Source organism: Bombyx mori, chromosome 8, assembly GCF_030269925.1.
Source record: "Bombyx mori chromosome 8, ASM3026992v2".
NCBI lineage: Eukaryota > Metazoa > Arthropoda > Insecta > Lepidoptera > Bombycidae > Bombyx > Bombyx mori.
The window spans coordinates 15,580,110-15,599,196 of NC_085114.1; the positions used below are offsets into that span (position 1 = coordinate 15,580,110).

General features: G+C 36.9%; 1 protein-coding gene and 2 long non-coding RNA genes across 6 annotated transcripts in view; 1 reads left to right on the forward strand and 2 right to left on the reverse strand.

The window, feature by feature from the left end:
* The window catches only part of LOC101739159 (protein real-time), a 77,133-nt gene that overhangs the window by 49,723 nt on the left and 8,323 nt on the right, over positions 1-19,087 (reverse strand). The window lies entirely within an intron of this gene.
* On the forward strand, positions 600-2,355 carry LOC134199308 (uncharacterized). Its single transcript, XR_009973748.1, has 3 exons — positions 600-1,032; positions 1,554-1,705; positions 2,078-2,355. It is a non-coding gene; the product is annotated as an uncharacterized LOC134199308 (long non-coding RNA).
* On the reverse strand, positions 2,233-3,326 carry LOC134199307 (uncharacterized). The gene is made up of 3 exons (XR_009973746.1): positions 3,190-3,326; positions 2,868-3,115; positions 2,233-2,763 (listed from the first exon to the last, which is right to left on the reverse strand). It is a non-coding gene; the product is annotated as an uncharacterized LOC134199307 (long non-coding RNA).

The window sequence follows — 19,087 nt, forward strand, 5'->3', positions numbered from 1 at the left end:
GCTACTACTGCTAATTATAATTGACTATCATACATCCATATTAAAAATATCCCCATCTATTTTCGCCACCTGAGATGCTAGTCTTTAATCCCTGGTAGTGTTGTTGGGTTAGATTGTAAGTTCGCGCGGTAGGTACAGTCCTACCGTGCTGCTGTCACGAAGCATACATGCTTTACGGTTTGTGGGACAGCTGTTATAATATAACAATACATTTGTAGGGAATAAAGAAATATTAACTATGCATGAATGTGAATAATGTAAAATGTATGCTCGTCCTTCACCGCAAATCGGATAGAAGAAATACTGGCTGGAACTCTACGCATGTGAATAAATAATAAATTATCGATTCTTAGAATATGAATATTGGAACACTCAGGACTCGACGAGTCCCGAACACGCTGATAATCCCCTCTGTGCGACACAAGTGACTCTAAATGCTTATCTCAGATAGAGGGCCCGGAGAGACTAGCGGCCGTTTTCAATAACCTATCTATCCCTAGTTTCGGTTACTAAAGATAGACAAATCTATATTTTTGTCCTTACTTACGTTCCAATAACCTATCGACGGGCAGCAGTTCCTATCGGATTTATCTGTCCATCGTCGGGAGGACGGATAGCCTGCTAAAGATAGAACGCTCATACAAATCGTGCTTACTTCCGTTTCAATATGAGTTTTTAGTAACTCTCCGGTAGGCGGCGCTATCTCTAGTATGGGCATTCGCTTATCTGTCAAAATCGGCCGGTTACATGTTTATCTTTCGAAAGTAAATCGCTATAATTTAATAATTGTTTCTCTTCATATTGGCATATTGTAGCAGTGATGATAGTGATATGGAATTATTTCAAATGATAATGGATTGTGATGCAGATAGTGATAGTGAGGCCGATATCATATGGTTAGGAAAATAAAGATCGTCTGAATTACATGGCGAAGATCAATAATTACGAATTTGACTATAGATTTCTGAGCAAAGGTGTTGTGAATGAATTGATTAATTTAATGAGACCATATTTGAGTGTAACGTCAAAAAGGTAAGATAAATTTTAACCATAAAAGTACTCGTTATTACAACTTATATTTGTTTAAAGCAATAGCAAAATTATACCTAATTTTTGTTGTGTTACAAAATCACACTCAACAGGAATTCTATAATACTGCTGGATTCCCATGGTGCCCTAAATGACATTCATATACTAATACAATAACCTGGTAGGCTATTTGAGTCGTCTATTATCAAAGGTGGCAATCTGTGCATTTGGACAAAAGTTTTTATTGATATGTCAATACAGATTGATTTGAATATAATCGTCTCCTTCAAAGAATACGGTTCAAAACCTGCATTAAATAAAGGTTAATAGTTAACCTGTTATTTATCTAAGATGTCGTTCCGAAGAGTTTTGTGACTGCCAATGGAATACAAAGTCAATAATTCGTTTTTCTGATTTACCAATCATTGTCCAAAAGTCAGATTGCCAGCTTTGATAATAGTCGACTCATTTACCTTCATTCTTATTACACACTGATAACTCTACATTTTATATTTGTGTTACAGATTCAAATATAGGAGAGGAATTTAGAAATAGAAAAAGAGTATTTTGAATGTGTAATTTGTGTGCAATGCATCATTGATGTTTCAAAATGTTGTTGCTTGATGGCCTGGGTCTACTCATGATACAACTATAATTAACCATTCCGATTGAAAAGGTATTTCTTATTTATATTACCCCATTTATATTATTATTATTATATATTATTATTATATTTTTATTTATTTATATTATATATTTAGGTGTTTATATGAATTTAATATGACACTATTATAATAAATTATCTACATATCAAGAGAACATTGATAACAAGGTGGACTTGGAATTTGCTATTTGCTTGCCGATAGAGGCTATCCCCACAACCCTATCTTTTAACGTGATTAATTAACCCACATACTCAATCGGAACGATTTAAAATGAATCACATATTAAAACAAGAAATACTATAGAGAGGTAATCTTTTTTTTTAGTTAAGAGCTTGTTATACTGTATTGTAAAATAATTTAAGCAAATAATGTATAATTTTCAGATGCATTGGTGTTTGTAAAAGAAGACTCCCTGTACATCATTGAAAAGTAGATTAAAACTAGAAAATATGCAAGCTGTTATTATAGCTGCCATGCTGCATAATATCGTCAGAAGTATGAATTTAGAAGAATTAGAATCAGAAATTTCAGTCGCAGATACATTACAGGAAAATAATATAATTGTTCGTAACAAATTTTCAAAACTTACATCTGAAATACAACTATGTACTTATAAATAATTGCTTCCAAAGATAATTTATAAAATAAACTCCAAAGATAATTTGACTATTTTTTATTTTCCAAAATGATAATTACATGGTAGTTAGTACATGCAAGATATTTAATTTAGAATTTGTACATATACATAAAAAACTACTAACATAAAATTATTATTGCCTACTTAATTTATGAAATTTAATATTCCTTTTAAGTAATTTTTAATTTTTTAAATTATCTAAATCTAACTTAACTTTTGCTACAACAATCTCCTTTTCTTTATTTTCCAAGTCAAGTCTCTTTTTTGCTATTAGATATTCTGCTAATGCATTGTCCCTATGCTAGCCTTGCATTTCTTTTCTTCCATCTTGTTTCCGCTTGGCTGTAAAAGTGTTAAAAATATTATATGTGACCTACAACAATGTGCATGCTTTATCCAAAATTTCATCTGCAATCCTTACCACCTCCCAGCCTGTAACAAAGAGCATAATTATTTCAAATACTACGGCAACCTGAAGAAAAAATTATGTTTATCAATGTGTTATTAGAGACAAACAATCAACTAATTATACTAACCTTACTAAGGTTGTTTCTTATGTTGCCGAAGCGTTCTTTAAGTTTTCCCATTTTAGTCGAAGCTGCGATGGAGTTCGTGGGAAACGACGAATCGACGAATTAAAATCATTTACAAGGGTTTGCCAAGCCTGCTCCTTCAATTTATTGTTTGTGGCATTTGTTGCCTTATTATTGAAATGTTTTTTCGCCGCCACAAGTTCTGCTAGAATCATCGTCTCATCTTTTGTCATGGGTGCTGCCTTTCTTGACTGAAAAAGATATATTTTCTAAGCTTGAACTCAAAGTAAAATTATTATTATCAATGTAGTTCATAGATACTTACAGAATTCATTTTATTTCACTGTAGCTCTTTAATTATAAACACACTTAGAATTATAAACGAAAGTTTTAAAGCGTTTTGGAGGTAAGTCATCATCTAATATAGTAGGTAATAACAATAACAATAGAAAAACAAACAAAAGAAACTGATCACTGCTTATTGGCAAACGGACTGTCAAAACGTTTCGTTTCATAATTTCGACTAGGATAAAAATAGCAACACGTCCAATTTAAAAAAATCTACATATGTTTTTATTACTTTTTGTTATAAACAAATGTGTTTATGATAGTCTACAATATGCTGGTTAAATTATAGTTATAATTTAGAATAAAATAAAATAAGTCTTGATCCTGATATTGTTTCGTATTTGTAGTAGAACGAAACGTATCAAGAGGCTCGGATAAATCGGAGGGAAGAAGTTATCTACTGTTGGTTAAAGAGAGATAGCACTTATCCGTGATTGTGAAACGCAAACTAAGGATAGATACGCTCTTGCTGATATTCGGAGATAGCTATCTATCCGAAAACTCAGATACGTTATTGAAAACGGCCGTAGATGATGTCGCACGAAAAAAAATTAATGGAGAAAACGCCTAGCCAACAACATGTCATTAAACTCAAGAAGTAACCTAAGGACTAACCTAGAGCTTTTCAGAGTTTCCTGTTTCACTGTTTCACATTATTCATCATTAAATCTACACCAAAAAGAACCCTTAAACGCAAAGGTTAAAAGTTGGTCTATTTTCGTTCACCCCAACTATTTACGTCTAAACTTTCTGACCTTTATATAGATTGAAAACAAAGGGTCAATATTCGTAATAGTTTTATGCGAAACGATAATCTATCACGCGAAGTTTGCCTAGATCGTTGGTCAGTCGAACAATCTTCAAATCGATTAGGGTTCCTCGCGTTTAAGTAGAAAATGAGATGTAATTTAGAACTAGACAATTGATACCTTGATGTTTACAACAATAGACACGCCGAGCTTGCTACGTGCAAGAATCAATTGGCCGACACTTGCCCAGAAGACACACTTCACAAACAAGTTCAACTCGCAAGTGAACATCTTATACCTTTAAACGAGCAATTCTTGTATATATATAATTATATAATCTGAATCTTGGAAACGGCTCCAACGATTTTCATAAAATTTAGTATACGGGGGATTTCGGGGGCGATAAATCGATCTAGCTACGATTTATTTTCAGAAAATGTTGTTTTATTCGTGTTTTCAATAATCAACTCTTCCCGACATCTATTGGCTAATAATAATACTATTTTTCTTAATTGAGGGCAACTAACCGCTTTAAAGACACAACAAGATGGTCATCATCTAGTATTTAATTATCAAACGCACTCAGTTTGTTAAACTCAAAGAGAAAAAAACATTATAATACCTAAGTATAATTGATTTTTGGTACATCTCGGTCGGCGAAGGGATTTTGGTTCGCTCTGTATTTCGTGCCGTATGTTACAAGGGGAGAGGCCTGAGGAATTATTTGAGATGATCGACGAGACAATGCGTTTTTACCATCGCACCGCCCCCCACCCGAGTAGAGTTCATCCATACTACCTAGAACCACTGCATTCATGCACAGTACGTTTCCAGAGATCTTTATGCCATGTACCGGCTTTGGAATGAGCTCGGGTCTACGATTTTTCCCGAACGCTATGACATGTCCTTCTTCAAACGAGGCTTGCGGAGAGTACTTAACGGTAGGCAGCAGCTTGGCTCTGTCCCTGGAATTGCTGATATTGATGAGCGATGGTAACCACTCACCGTGAGGTGGGTCGAATGCTCATCTGCCTAAAAGGGCTATAATAAATATAAAAAATCACAATGAAAGCAGCTTGAGTAATTAAAGGCTCTGGTTTGATCATTAGGCTAGATATTTTCCCACTTCAATTGTAATCTTGCACTTAGAAGTGGTCAACTTCATTCGAACTTTTTTTAATTCCCTTGTAGGCTGACGAGCATACGGCCCACCTGATGGTGAGTGGTTAACGTCGTCCATGGGCTTCAGTAATGTCAGGGACAGAACCAAGCCGCTGCCTACCATTAAGTACTCTCCATTATGCATATTTACTTCACGCAAGCAATAACGCTGTTACGACAATCACCAGTTCCAGACTGGAGTAGCCTGAAAGTGACGTCATAAAATACTCTAAAATTAGTTTCAACGTGTCTACGTAAAAACCATTAATTTATCACGGTTTTTATCAAACGCCTTTATACGGAACCGTTTCCGGCACACACGTTTCACGCTTGAGCAAAGTTCTGTAGCCAATCTAATTACTGACAAGGGCCAAGCACTTGACAAAAATAAAAATATTTTCCTGCAGAGAGGAAATTCCTTTCATTCTTCGTGACAAAGCGTGGGTTCCGACAGTTCGGTGCCGCCGATATAAAGACACCGCTCTATATATTTTTTGGCAGTGTGTGCTGTACATTTGAAGCGATCTCGGACATTTTTTTTTATTTTTTTTTATTGCTTAGCTGTGTGGACGAGCTCACAGCCCGCCTGGTATTAAGTGGTTGTTGGAGCCCATTGACATCTACAACGTAAAATGCGCCAGATCTCACTGGACGTCTTATCCTTTAGGCCACGACGATTCAACATTTTTAAGGAACCGATAGGATCGACATAATGATGTAGTTGGTCACTGATAATATACACGCGCTGATATACAGGGTGTCCCAGAACGAATGGATAATCCTGAAACACCTTATAATAGAACTATTGGGGACTCAAAAAAAAAATCAATTCAAAAAAATATTTCTTAGGCAGTACCCAAATTACGTATTCAAAATAAAAACATTCTTTTCCATACTACATACTGCGCGTTTCTGTAATACACAACAGCTACGAACATACGAAATCCATAGTGATTTTGTGTGTTATAACATTCTAAATGGACTATACCAATGGATATGCACTAAACCATATGAGTAGCTGCTGTAATTTTTTGTAAAAATTAATCCGAACTTAAATTTTAATCATGAAATGTTGTTATTTTATTCTGGGTAATTAATTTGGGTACTACCTGAGATTATTATTTTTTTGTGTCCCCAATAGCTCTACTGTGAGGTGTTTCAGGATTATCCATTCTCTCTGGGACACCTTGTATGTATATCTCAAATCAATCTCATAAAGAACGGATATCAATACAACTAACAAAATCAAAACTACTTTTAGAGTTTAATCTTTAGTTGCTTACTGCCATTATATTATGTCGTAGGCTACCACGAAAACTGGGAAGTCTTCGAAATGTCGAAGATAATATAGCGAGGGAAAAAAAACGAGAGGTTAAACCGTAAAACTTATTAAAATTAAGCTTGTAAAAGTTGTTTAAATCTACGGCTCGCTCAAAAACCGACGGAAATAGCGCAACATTACAATTTTAGCAACTGATAATTAAATTTTATGTCCATAAAATTTACTTAAACATTAAATCTAATAAGTGTAGCGTAAAGGTCAAGATCGTATGAAAACGATAAGAAAACTAACACCGTTAAAATAAAAGTAAAATTGGCAAAAAGTATTTTCGTCGATCTATTTAAAAAAAAAAAAAACGAGCCTCACGAAGCCTTTACTTTTTCTCAGCAATTTCTTTCTGGAAGATGTGGTAATAAAAACGTGTGGCACTCGGGATCTGTCGCGGTAAAGCTATTGCATAGCATTTTTTATCAACTTATGCAATTATAATTAGACAATGATAATTTAATATTAAAACAATAATAAAACAAGATCACGCTATATTAAACATTAATAAGAGCAAAACCTTAACTGTCCTCTTCACACTCATAAGCTAGACCGCGCGAGAGAGAGATGGGCAGACTTTTCATGATGTGCATGCAGTGTGACGTCACGCCACGCGCTTATTCACAAACACTACACAAGCGCAACGTGTGAATGTGTTGAACGCGAGCTACATGGTAGGCGGAGTGAGGGGTGTTAGGTATTTTTCGTTATGGAATTTCATGATTCGGTCGCCACGCTCAAGGCCCGCGATAAAAGCTATGCATAGCTTAAAATTATTTTTATATAATAAGTATGTTGCGTGACGTGCGATTTAAAAGTAATTGGTATTGAATTAAGTTTGCGATGTCAACATTTCGTTATTGTTCGGATACAGAATGCACTTACGAATGTATACCACCTCTGAGCCTGTATTTTTTGAAGTGAAAAACTAAAATTGTAATTAGATAGAATGAACATGAAACTCGAATTGCCCTACTTGGAATACTAGAAGTTATATGAAAACGCAGCAAACGCCGGCCTAATCGAGTTCCAACCTATACTAATACTAATATACTAATACTAATACTAATACTAATATTATTATAAAGAGGAAAGATTTGTTTGTTTGTTTGTATCGAATAGGCTCCGAAACTACAGAACCGATTTGAAAAATTGTACTGTATTCCCGAGTGACATATAATATATAGCTATATTTTTTTTTTAAATTAGGGATCCTTATGAAAACTCCAATAAAGTAACCCAAGGTGTAAAAAAAATACCTAAAATATTCTTTACATCGCATGCCCTGCGAAAACTATTTATGATAGAATAAAATAATGTACTACGACTTTGTAGAAAACATTATTACATATTTACAAAAAGTGTCGCGGCAGCATATGTTTAACTATTATACTTATGCCGCAATAAGTGTTATTTTATTTAAAAAAATAAAACAACTTTAAATATCGTTGAAATTTTAGTTAGACCCGAGCGGAGCCGGAGCGGGCCGCTACTAACTAATAAAGGGTCACGTGATGTCAGCTGATTGAAATACATACTATACACATAAACAATCCGTTGGCTCCAGCATACCAAACAGCTTCTTTTATCTTGGCAATAAAGGTGAAATTTAGTTTTTCATTCGCCGCAATAAGTTTGAAATTTGTTATGACTTTTCAAAACCGTACGTACCTATTAATGTGGTTGCATTTTTTATCACATTCATTGTTTGATATCAGTTCAATGAATGTATATTGTTTTAGACGCATGAATGGCCAAACGGTACTTTTGTTGTATAAATTCAGAGCTATCATCGAACTGTTAAAACAATCAATAACTTAATTTTTGTATGAAATTACTAATTGTGATTTAGAATCTTTTAAAATTTTTTAATGTGATTTATATTGTTTTTTTTTATTGCTTTGATGGCTGGTCGAGCTCACAGCCACCTGGTCTTAAGTGGTTATTGGAGCCCATAGACATCTACAACATAAATGCGCCACCCACCTTGAGATATAAGTTCTAAGGTCTCAGTATAGTTACAACGGCTACCCCACCCTTCAAACCGAAACGCATTTTAGCTTCACGGCAGAAATAGGCAGGGCGGTGGCACCTACCCGCGCGGACTCACAAGAGGTCCTACCACCACTGATTACGCAAATTATAATTTTGCGGGTTTGATTTTTATTACACGATGTTATTCCTTCACCGTGGAAGTCAATCGTGAACATTTGTTAAGTACGTATTTCATTAGAAAAATTGTTGATACTATAGCCACATTTCAGTTTCATATATCTACCCAACGGTTATAGATTCTCCGTCTAAGACCGCGAATTGGCAAACGTAGTGCTGGACGCCCTCAGGCTCGGTGGAGTGACGATCTATGCAGGGCAGCTGAGAAAAGCTGGATGAAAGAAGCCTAGGATATTGCTCAGTGGCGTGAAATTGAAGAGGCCTTTACCACTATAGGCTGATGATGCTGATGATATCTACCCATTGTGACACCCTGTATATATTTGCTGCGAGCGATCTGTAGTAACGTTTGTTTTTTATTGAACTGAGTAGAAGATCCCATCGTCCACCTAGCGTTTAGTATTTACCAACGCTTTTTTTTTTAATTGCATAAATGGCTGGACGAGCTCACAGCCCACCTGGTGTAAAGTGGTTACTGGAGCCCATAGACATCTACGACGTAAATGCGCCACCCACCTTGAGATATAAGTTCTAAGGTCTCAAGTATAGACATTACAAACGTGAATACACCACAGAACCGACCTAAAAGTCAAAGCTTCAGTTGTATATCGGCTGTTCCACCCCTCAAAGCCCGGAAGGCATAAGGTTTTTGCTACAGAAACAGGCAGGATGCTCCAGTATTTGATGCTTCCAAAACGTTTCCTTTTAAAACGAGGTTTGGACCTTTGAAAAGGTTTTAGGACTAGTCTTAGAATTTTTTTAGGCTCTATCCCGTTTTTAATTTTACAAAAAAAAAAAGGATTTTTATATTTAATTCATCCCAGATTTCCTGTAAACAAGAATTTTATTACAAAACCCGTTTTACCTTAGACATAACATAAATCCGTTTCCAATAAACAATTAAATTAATCTGAATAGATTTGTAATTCTCCACTTACAAGGAAAATCGTACTGCCGTAATCACCTCGGCGGCCAGATTGTTTTTACAGCATTTTTGTAATAGAATAATTCTGTTCGAACATTTAATGATGCTTTAACAAATTTAGAAAGATAATTATTAAACTACGAAAAAAAAAGCTGTTTTAGTAAAGCTATTGCAGACGGGGACGAACATAGAAATGAAATATGTCTGTGTGCAATTTAAGCAACACCAATTTGACGATTAGTTTATCGAGATTTTAATACACTCAGATTTTTTTATTAACATTTTTGTATCACCTTTTTTAGTAATGTGATTTGATGTAAATATGAATAAAAATAGTGTGAATAAAAATGTTCTAAGTTTATTATAAAATAAATTATTTTTGCGGACACTATCTTAAAATAATATATACACGTATGTGTTGCGTTGTGGTAATTGAGCCTGGACTGTATTATTATTGTTTGAGATATTTATTGTACCTTTATATGACAAATTAACGACTTCACTTAAGAAAACTATAAAATTGATGCCTTGCTCTTGGCGGCTGGATTTGAAAGAGAATCATGATGATAGACGATCATGCGGTCATGGTGGACTTCACTCGCTGACATTTTGACGTTCAGTATGCTTAGTGAAGATTATCGACCAGGAAGATGAGGACGTCATGTCCTAAATTACGTTATAATGAATTTGTGACTTTGACCCCTTGTCTCGAGACAGTATTAGTTCAACAAAAATCTCCTTATCAGCCCACAGACTTCCATAGCTGGACGTAGACCTCCCCCAAGCCTCGCCACAAAAACCGGTCCTGCGCTGACTGCATGAAGCGGATCCCGAACAACAATAAGACCGTCTTAATCACGGAATAGATAATAAGGTTCTCTTCCGTGGTCTTAATACACCATCGTTCAACTGAATAATATCAACCCTCAGACACGGCCCGCTGAGTTTCTCGACGGATTCTCAGTGGGTCGCGTTCCGATCAGGTGGTAGATTCTGCGAAGCACGGCTCTTGCTAGGGTTCGTGTTAGCAACGTCGTCAGGTTTGAGCCCCGTGAGCTCACCTACTAGTTAAGCTTACGCTGAAATAGGCTCTCCAGGCTAGGCTTAGGTATGAAAAAAAAAATGAACAATATCTTGGCGTGTTCCAATTTAGATTCGCGTTATATACGAGAGAACAGGCGTCGAACGTTCGTTCGAGATGCAAAACTCTTTGTCTGCGAATTAACGCGGAAACGTTCGACTTGCGATGGACAAAGACTATTCAGGGGACGACGGTTAGTGCGGAGATTTATGACACGTGACACAGTTCTGTGAATGCGGGTCACGTTGTTTCTCAGTAAGCGTGTGGACAACATGTTTTTCGGTTAATAGAATTAACGTTGCAGCTGGTAGTGAATAATAACAATGGTACTTTTGGGGAATATACGACGAAAGAAGAGACTGCGCGGGCGCAGTCCGACAAGGTGGTTCGACCAAATCCGCACCACACTAGAGATCCCATTCCACGATGCCCTTCATGCGGCCAATGATTGGAGGCGCTGGCGGGACATCACAAGGAGTAAAATCATGTCGAATTATAATGGTCACGACCCTCAGCAGTGAGGAAACGACGCGAGGAGGAGGAGGACGACGAAAGGAAGATCTTCCACCGAGCGGATGATATTTGCTCGGTAGACCGGCGGTCCGAATGTTGTTGTTCGAAACTTGTATATATGCGCTTTATCTTGAAAATGTCGTAAGCGAGATTCAGGCATCTGTCAATTATCTTGCGTTGTATGATGGCTACCCGCCACAGTACTCGATTGTGGTATCATCATCTATATCGTTCCCTCACTGCTGAGGATCGCGACCACATGTGACGTTCTTCCACGGTGATTGGTCATGGGTCCATGGGGTCATGGTCTATACCATGGACCCCATGGTATAGACTACCACCTAGTGCCTCCCTAACTAGATCTGACCATCGGACTGGTGTTCTGCCCACGGCGCGCTTGCCTTCTATGCGACCCGTAATTATGAGCTTCTCTAATTCATGTCTGGGAGACCACATGATGCGTCAGAAGGAGCTCATAGCCTGTTCCCGGCAGATGGGAGAGAGCCTTTTTCGGATGTTTAGAGCTCCCTTAAAATGGACTCGTTAGTTCTCATATGATGTTCGGAATACTTATTCCGAAATATGGAGGTAAATTGTTAGGGTTACATGAGAGTAAATGCGATCGTAGTATGCAATATGCCAGATTATTAGACCCGTGAGTTTCTCGCCGGATCTTCTCAGTAGATCGCGATTCCGATCCGTGGTAGATTCTGCGAAGTGATCAAGAAGTGACTTCAGAATTCTAGTGTTAACAAATTCTCTCAGGTTGAGCCCGTGACTTCACCTACAAGTCCGAGCGTAGCTGAAATAGCCTCTTAGGCTACCAGCGAATAGGTAGGGGGAAAAAAGGTAGTAGATTCTGCGAAGCACTGTTCTTGCTAGGGCTAGTGGAAGCAATTTCTCTTAGGTTGAGCCCGTGAGCTCACTTAACCGTCGGGGCGTATATAGGCGTAATAGCCTCTTAGCCTTTCGGATGCGTGACAGGTGAAAATGACACTAAGCTATCAGCGAATAGGTAGGGAAAAAATGCCAGATTATTCATTGAGCAACTTCGATTACTGGTGTGTGAAGCCCGGCGATGGAATACACTTTGTATTGAGTGGTGACTGCTCAACAGACGAACTTAAGTCCAGGCTTGACCTTGTCTGCTAAAAATTGCGCATAATTCAAAGACTTTTAGCAAAAAGACGACAGTGAATAACTGATAACGTAACTTATTTTGGTACTCGACAATGTTCTTATCGCAGACCAGAACGCTACGTTGGAGATAATATTGTAATTTTACAAAGAAACATAAAATAAAAAAAATTAATACGATTTTCATTACCTTCCAAAAGTTGTTTAGATGATTAAAGCTCTTTTTACGTTCTAATCTAGTTTTCGTGGTCACGGTCATCTTGGATAATAGGTACGTGAAATAATTTGGAATGGAATTGAATCGTTGGAAATAAATAATAAAACCGTACAGCAGTTTCAGTCAAACCATACGATTAAAAACCGTATGTTTATTTTGACGTTAATTTTAATTTTACGTTTGCTTGTGACTAGTGCAAGTGCGTGATGTGAACCCATACACAATTGGGTTGGGACAATTTCCCGTATTTTTTTATATTTTCATTTCAGTTTCTAGATTGGCCAAGAGCTCACCTCCCATCTGGTATTAAATGGTTTCCAAAGCCCGTACACATAACTTCAATCCCGAAACATAGGGCAGGCTCTCAGCACGCAAAAACCAGATATTTCCCAATAATACTTGCATTAGGCACGGTATCAAGAAAAATTGCGTGTCAGAAGATGGAATCAATTGACCTATCGGATTACGCTGCAAGTGTTATCCCGCACGAGGGTCGGTCACGCGATCGTTTCACAACACGCCGACCGCGCAGTAAAACTAATCGTTTTTGGGAGGTCAAGAAACTTTATCAAATTATGTTTCGATGGACATTAAGACTAACGACCAGATGAGTTCCAGTCCAATATCGACATACTTCTGCGTAATTATCGCTACCGGTGCGTTAAGGATGCGTTTTGATGCACAAATTGTACCTTTTTTCTACCTATTCTCTGGTAGCTTAAGAAAAGGGCTATTGCAGCTACGCCCTGACGGGTGGGTATATGAGCTTAAAATCTCAACCTCAAAGAATTTACTAACATTAACCCTAGCAAAGATAGTGCTTCGCAGAATCTACTACCGGATCGGAATCGCGACCCACTGAGAAGATTCGGTGAGAAACTCAGTGGACAAAGTCAACACAGCACGAACCGCGAGCTTTAGATAAACGATTTTGAATTTACATTTTGTCCAATTACAGGAATTTACATTTTGATCCAAATATAATCAGAACATGGGTATTGGACATTGACTTGAGATCTACGTCTATCTATCTTCAAGGGCATCATATATCCAGATTACATGCAAATACCAGTCATCATATTCACAAAACAGCGGCGGGAAGAATGAAGTTGCCATACTCATGTAGTGCAGACACGAACCTACAGACTCACGTGTGACGAAAACTCAACAGAGATCTAAAGGTTTCTGTGGTTCTTTTCAACCGTGTATTGTTCAGAGTAGTTCTCTATATACAAGGCACGCCTAAAGAAAAATATATAAGAACGTTTTTGTGTGAGTCAGCTCTGAACGAAAGATCAGATCGATAGTATTAGCGAGCTCTCAGCGACGCCGAGCTGAAGCTCCCTAAATATACAATTTGTCCTCGAGACCGACCACCCCACCGAAGATTGACGACGACCGACTGAACTAGTTTGTAAATGATTCTCATTGATCGTCGCTACTCCTGTTGCGAGTTAAGAACCAAGGCTGATTGTTAGCGACCGGTAAAGTGTCCAGCCGACATTGGAAGTAAGTATATCGTAATGATTACGTATGGTGGTGGTAGGACCTCTTGTGAGACCACGGGTACCACCACCCTGCCTATTTCAGCCGTGAAGCAGTAATGCGCTTCGGTTTGAAGGGTGGAGCAGCCGTTGTAACTATACTGAGACCTTAGAACTCATATCTTAAGGTTGGTGGCGGCATTTACATTGTAGATGTTTATGGGCTCCGGTAACCACTTAACACCAGGTGGGCTGTGAGTCCGTCCACCCATTTACGTTATAAAAAAATACCTTGCAATAAAAAAAAACCTTGAAGCATTTTACGATGTCCTCCTCGACACTGACGCTACGCGGAACCCGATTCCGTGGAAATAGAGGGTAGGTTAATAAATTAACTTAATTTAGGTCAACGGTATATTTTCAATGCGCGCGAAGGCTGGCGACCTAATGTTCCATTGTGAACACCGTTGGAAGTCCATTCCATTGTTTGATGGCACGCGAACTTCGACAATTGTAGACGAAACCCGGTGCCCCAAGCAGTCCGATACAACTTCTCGATCAATAATATCGATAAATTAGTCACTCGTTCGCCACGCGTCTATCTCATTCACGTGTCTGAATACATGACTTTATCACGGACAAACACAAAACACGTGCTGAACTGTTATCTCACTGATGCACTCGATATGAACAAAATAATGTTTTATATCTTTGTATATTTACAGTCTGGCAATAAACTCTGTTAGAATTATTAAAAAAAACAATATCGCAGTTGAATTTGGAACGTTTAATACTAATATGAATATTTAATGTGTTTTCTGATTTTGGCGCCAATCTTTGTTCAATGCTCTTGTGATATACAAATGTGGCGGGTCGATTAAGAGAACTGGATTGCTAAGATAGCCACACACACAATATGATTGGTATAATGCTTGCGCTTAGTAGTAGTGGATTATTTCATAGTAGCTTTTGCCCGCGACTTCGTCGACTTGGAATAGTTACTTTCGTATAACGCTATATTTTACCCGCGACTTCATTTACGTAGAAGGTGAATATTGTTGAATAATAGGACGTTAAGGAGCTATGTAAGGTATCAAATCACGCTTTTTAACCCACTTCAAAAGTGAAGGTTATCAATTCGACCACCATTTTTTATCTATAGCTGACCCGGCAGACTTCGTAGTGCCTCAATCGATAAATAAAAGACCTAAGCTTTTGTACAAAATAAATTTAAAGCAAACAAAAGGAATCCGTCCGATGGGGGACACATCAAAGGAAAAACAAAATTGTTATTTTTATTTAATTCCGAGCATTTTCATATTTATCTACCTTTTAAACCTTCTCTGGACTTCCACAAATAATTCAAGACCAAAATTAGCCAAATCGGTCCAGCCGTTCTCGAGTTTTAGCGTGACTAAGGAACAGCAATTCATTTTTATATATTTAGATGTTCACCGATTTCTCGAGAATGCTTCAACCAATTTTGATAATTCTTTTTTCTTTTTTCTTCGAAAGGGTAGACTTCCCTAGGTAGATCTGAACTGTAATCATCAGAATCCTGATCTTGGAGAAAAAACCAAGAAAAATCTACAATTTTCAATCTTGAAATAATTTGAGTGTTTCTTATTATTCTTCATATTCTCTGCCGCCGCGCACCGGCGCCGACCGGAGTCATGTACATCATTATTACGCGCTTGATCATTATTTTGCTGCGATGCTATTTTAAAACTGCAATAATTTCTAAGATGCTCATTAAAATCAAGTGATGGAAACGGAAAATTTTCTTGTAAATTAAATAATTGCAATGAATAACGTATTTATTTGGATAAGGATTAATATGATATTTATAAAAACACCTTCTCAAATAATGCTTTATTAGAACAAAACTGGTTAGCAGAAAAGAGATTATAGTGAGGCAACCTTAAAATATAGAAATATGCTATCACGCACATTTTTTAGAACTTTAAAGGGAAACAATTCTGTCATACATTATTTTAGCGAAACTTTAATCTTTTCCACAGCGCACGCAACGGATGCTCTCGAAAAGGAAAAAAAAAAACGATTTTGAAACATTCTTTATGAACATTCTCCGCTCATATTGGTCTTAGCGTGATGTTCTATAGCCTTCTTCAATAAATGGGCTATCTAAAACTCAAAAATTAAATCGGACCAGTAGTTCCTGAGATTAGCGCGTTCAACCAAACAAACAAAGTCTTCAGCTTTATAATATTATCATAGATGCATTGAGCTATTTATATTATGAGCGAATTGCGTCATGTAGGTACATATGCGTATAAGTTCAGCGCTGCAGAATTTTCCCATTAGGAAACTGCGTGTTTCAATCAATAACTGGTTACAGCGTTTAAAGGACTTAATAATTTATTTATTAATTTTGAATTTAATATTTTGAAAATTTATTTTATATTAATGTCGTCTATTTTAAATAATTTTAATTAAACTAATTTATATTGATCTAACTTTTACAGTGATGCTTCGTGTATAAAAAAACACAATCTCTACGAATAAAAAAAACCCAAAGTATTTTCAGTACCAATGATTAATTGTGGAATCACTATACTGACTGTGGAGTATCTGACTTATATTGCGATATGCAATATTTTCACGACTTTCAGAGAACTCACTGTTGTATCTGCATGTATGCGTTATTTACGTTATAATGAAGCTGTTTCATACTAATGTTTGGGTGTTGATGTGATATCGTTAATATTGGATGAAGGAATATGAAGACAGTAAACCGATTTCAAGAGCATTTAATTCGAAAAAGGGAACGAAGCCAGCACGTGGACTTCACACACACCAGGCTTTTTTTTATTGCTTAGATGGGTGGACGAGCTCACAGCGCACCTGGTATTAAGCGGTTACTGGAGCATCTATATGTAAATGCGCCACACAGAGATTCAAGTTCAAATGTCTCAAGTATAGTTACAACGGCTGCCCCACCCTTCAAGCCGAAACTCATTACTGCTTCACGGCAGAAATAGGCAGGGTGGTCGTACCTATCCACGCGGACTCACAAGAGGTCCTACCACCAGTAATTACGCAAATTATAATTTTTGCGGGTTTCATTTTTATTGCACGATGTTATTCCTTCACCGTGGAAGTCAATCGTGAGCATTTGTTAAGTACGTATTTCATTAGAAAAATTGGTACCCGCTTTTGTTATAACTTAGACACGAAAAAAATGCTTGTACAAAAGTCCTCCGTAGGAACAACAACAGTAATATTATTGAACTTCGGATATCATCAACAAGCAGGCAGCTTGTACGCAGCCAACAGCCATGTCAATAAAAATGACAGGCAAATTAAAAGACCTCTAAACTCACGTGAATGAACTCCAAGCCAATGTCGGCAAACCTTGCAAACCAAGCGGTGCGCGCGTGGTTTCAGAGGTACTAAAGACAGAGTTTGGGTCACTATAACAAAGTACTAATAGCCATTCATTTATATTACATTTATACTTAATGCTATGCACCTAAAGGTCAATTTCCACAAACGCAACAAATAATTAATACACTTAATTAGGTTTTTTTTTCTCGCACTTCAGTAGTCAGGCCTGTTTCAAACGATTACCTGTTTACGGACCGGTTTTAGTTGGCAGTAACGATTTTGTACGCAACATTCTATACGAATTATGAATTATTCATGTTTACAAATATTTCTTAATGCAATGAGGATGTTTACATTACTTTTTTTAAATATTCCAAATCAAAAATTCTTAGTTTGGACTAAATTTCTAAATCCTTTCACTGGTGAGAAAATTAAGAACCCCTTCAGATCTGCTTGTGGTGGTCGGAATCGTCAAATCACATGAAATAGAATGCAGAATGCGTTTGATAACGTCACCGCCTTTGGAAGGTGGGCGTGCGAAAGAGATGACTCTATTTCTACACATCTATTATTCATTTCATGACGATCGCCATTATCTAAATACGGTAAAGGTTAGTTGATTGGGGTATTACTACCATAGATCAAATAAGAGGAGCTATAGAGATAACATTTTCTGATGACACAGCCGTAATAGTAATGGACGAAGATCCGAAAGAAGTTTCTTAATAACTTCAGAACAGCTTTAGTAACAAAACACTTAGCTAAAAAAATGCTGCAACAAAGCGAATGAATAAATTCCGTACAAGTTACATTCACAGCTAGAAGACAAACTTGTCCTTGAACAACATAGGGATTTTGCAAAGTAGTTGTGGATGTACCTGGAGAAGATAATATGTTCTTAGAGGAAACATAATATGTACATTCACCAAGCGTCTTGGGCCGATGGGTCAGCCAATACGTAATTCATATTGACTTCTAAATAAAATGTAATCACTGTCGTTGTAAACAATCTGTCGATATACATAAGTATTCTTAAACCCATTTACCATAGACTTATGGCCTTTAACTGCGGAGTACAGTTTCAAACCAACGTATTAAAATTCTTCAATAATTAAAACAAAAACGCAGAGAATTATTGTAAGCACTCTATAGTATTTCTGATGAAAGAATCTACCACGTCCTGGCCATTCGTAAAGTTAAAGATGAAGTAATCCTTAGAGGTAAAAACTACAGTAAAAGATTGGAATTATATTCAAACAACCTTTGCTAAACAACTAATGGATCACAACTACAAAAAGATTACTACATCTTAGTATATTATCTCAGGAGATTGATCCTTATATCCATTTGGACATATCTATATCAGTGGATATTGAGCATTTAAGTCCTATGATTTTTTCAAAACCACTTGTAAATTTAAAAGTATCTGCAGACAGATCATAGTAATTAGTAAAATGAAAATAAAAGATTAATATTGACAAATCCGCCAGACTAAATGTAAACTACAGACACGTACGTTCAACACAACACTGTATCTATTAAAAACACCAAAAATAACTTCAATCACGTTTCCGTTACAAAACCCGCTCCACAACACGTGACTTTTATTTTCACACAGTTTACAGGAATGATCTCATGGTTAGCCCTGGATGTGAATACCGCAAAATAATCGTTCGTTCAGTTTTGAATGGTACGATAGCCATTTAATCGTGTCTAGTCATATTACTTGTGGTACGTGTTGAGAGTGCACACGAGTACATA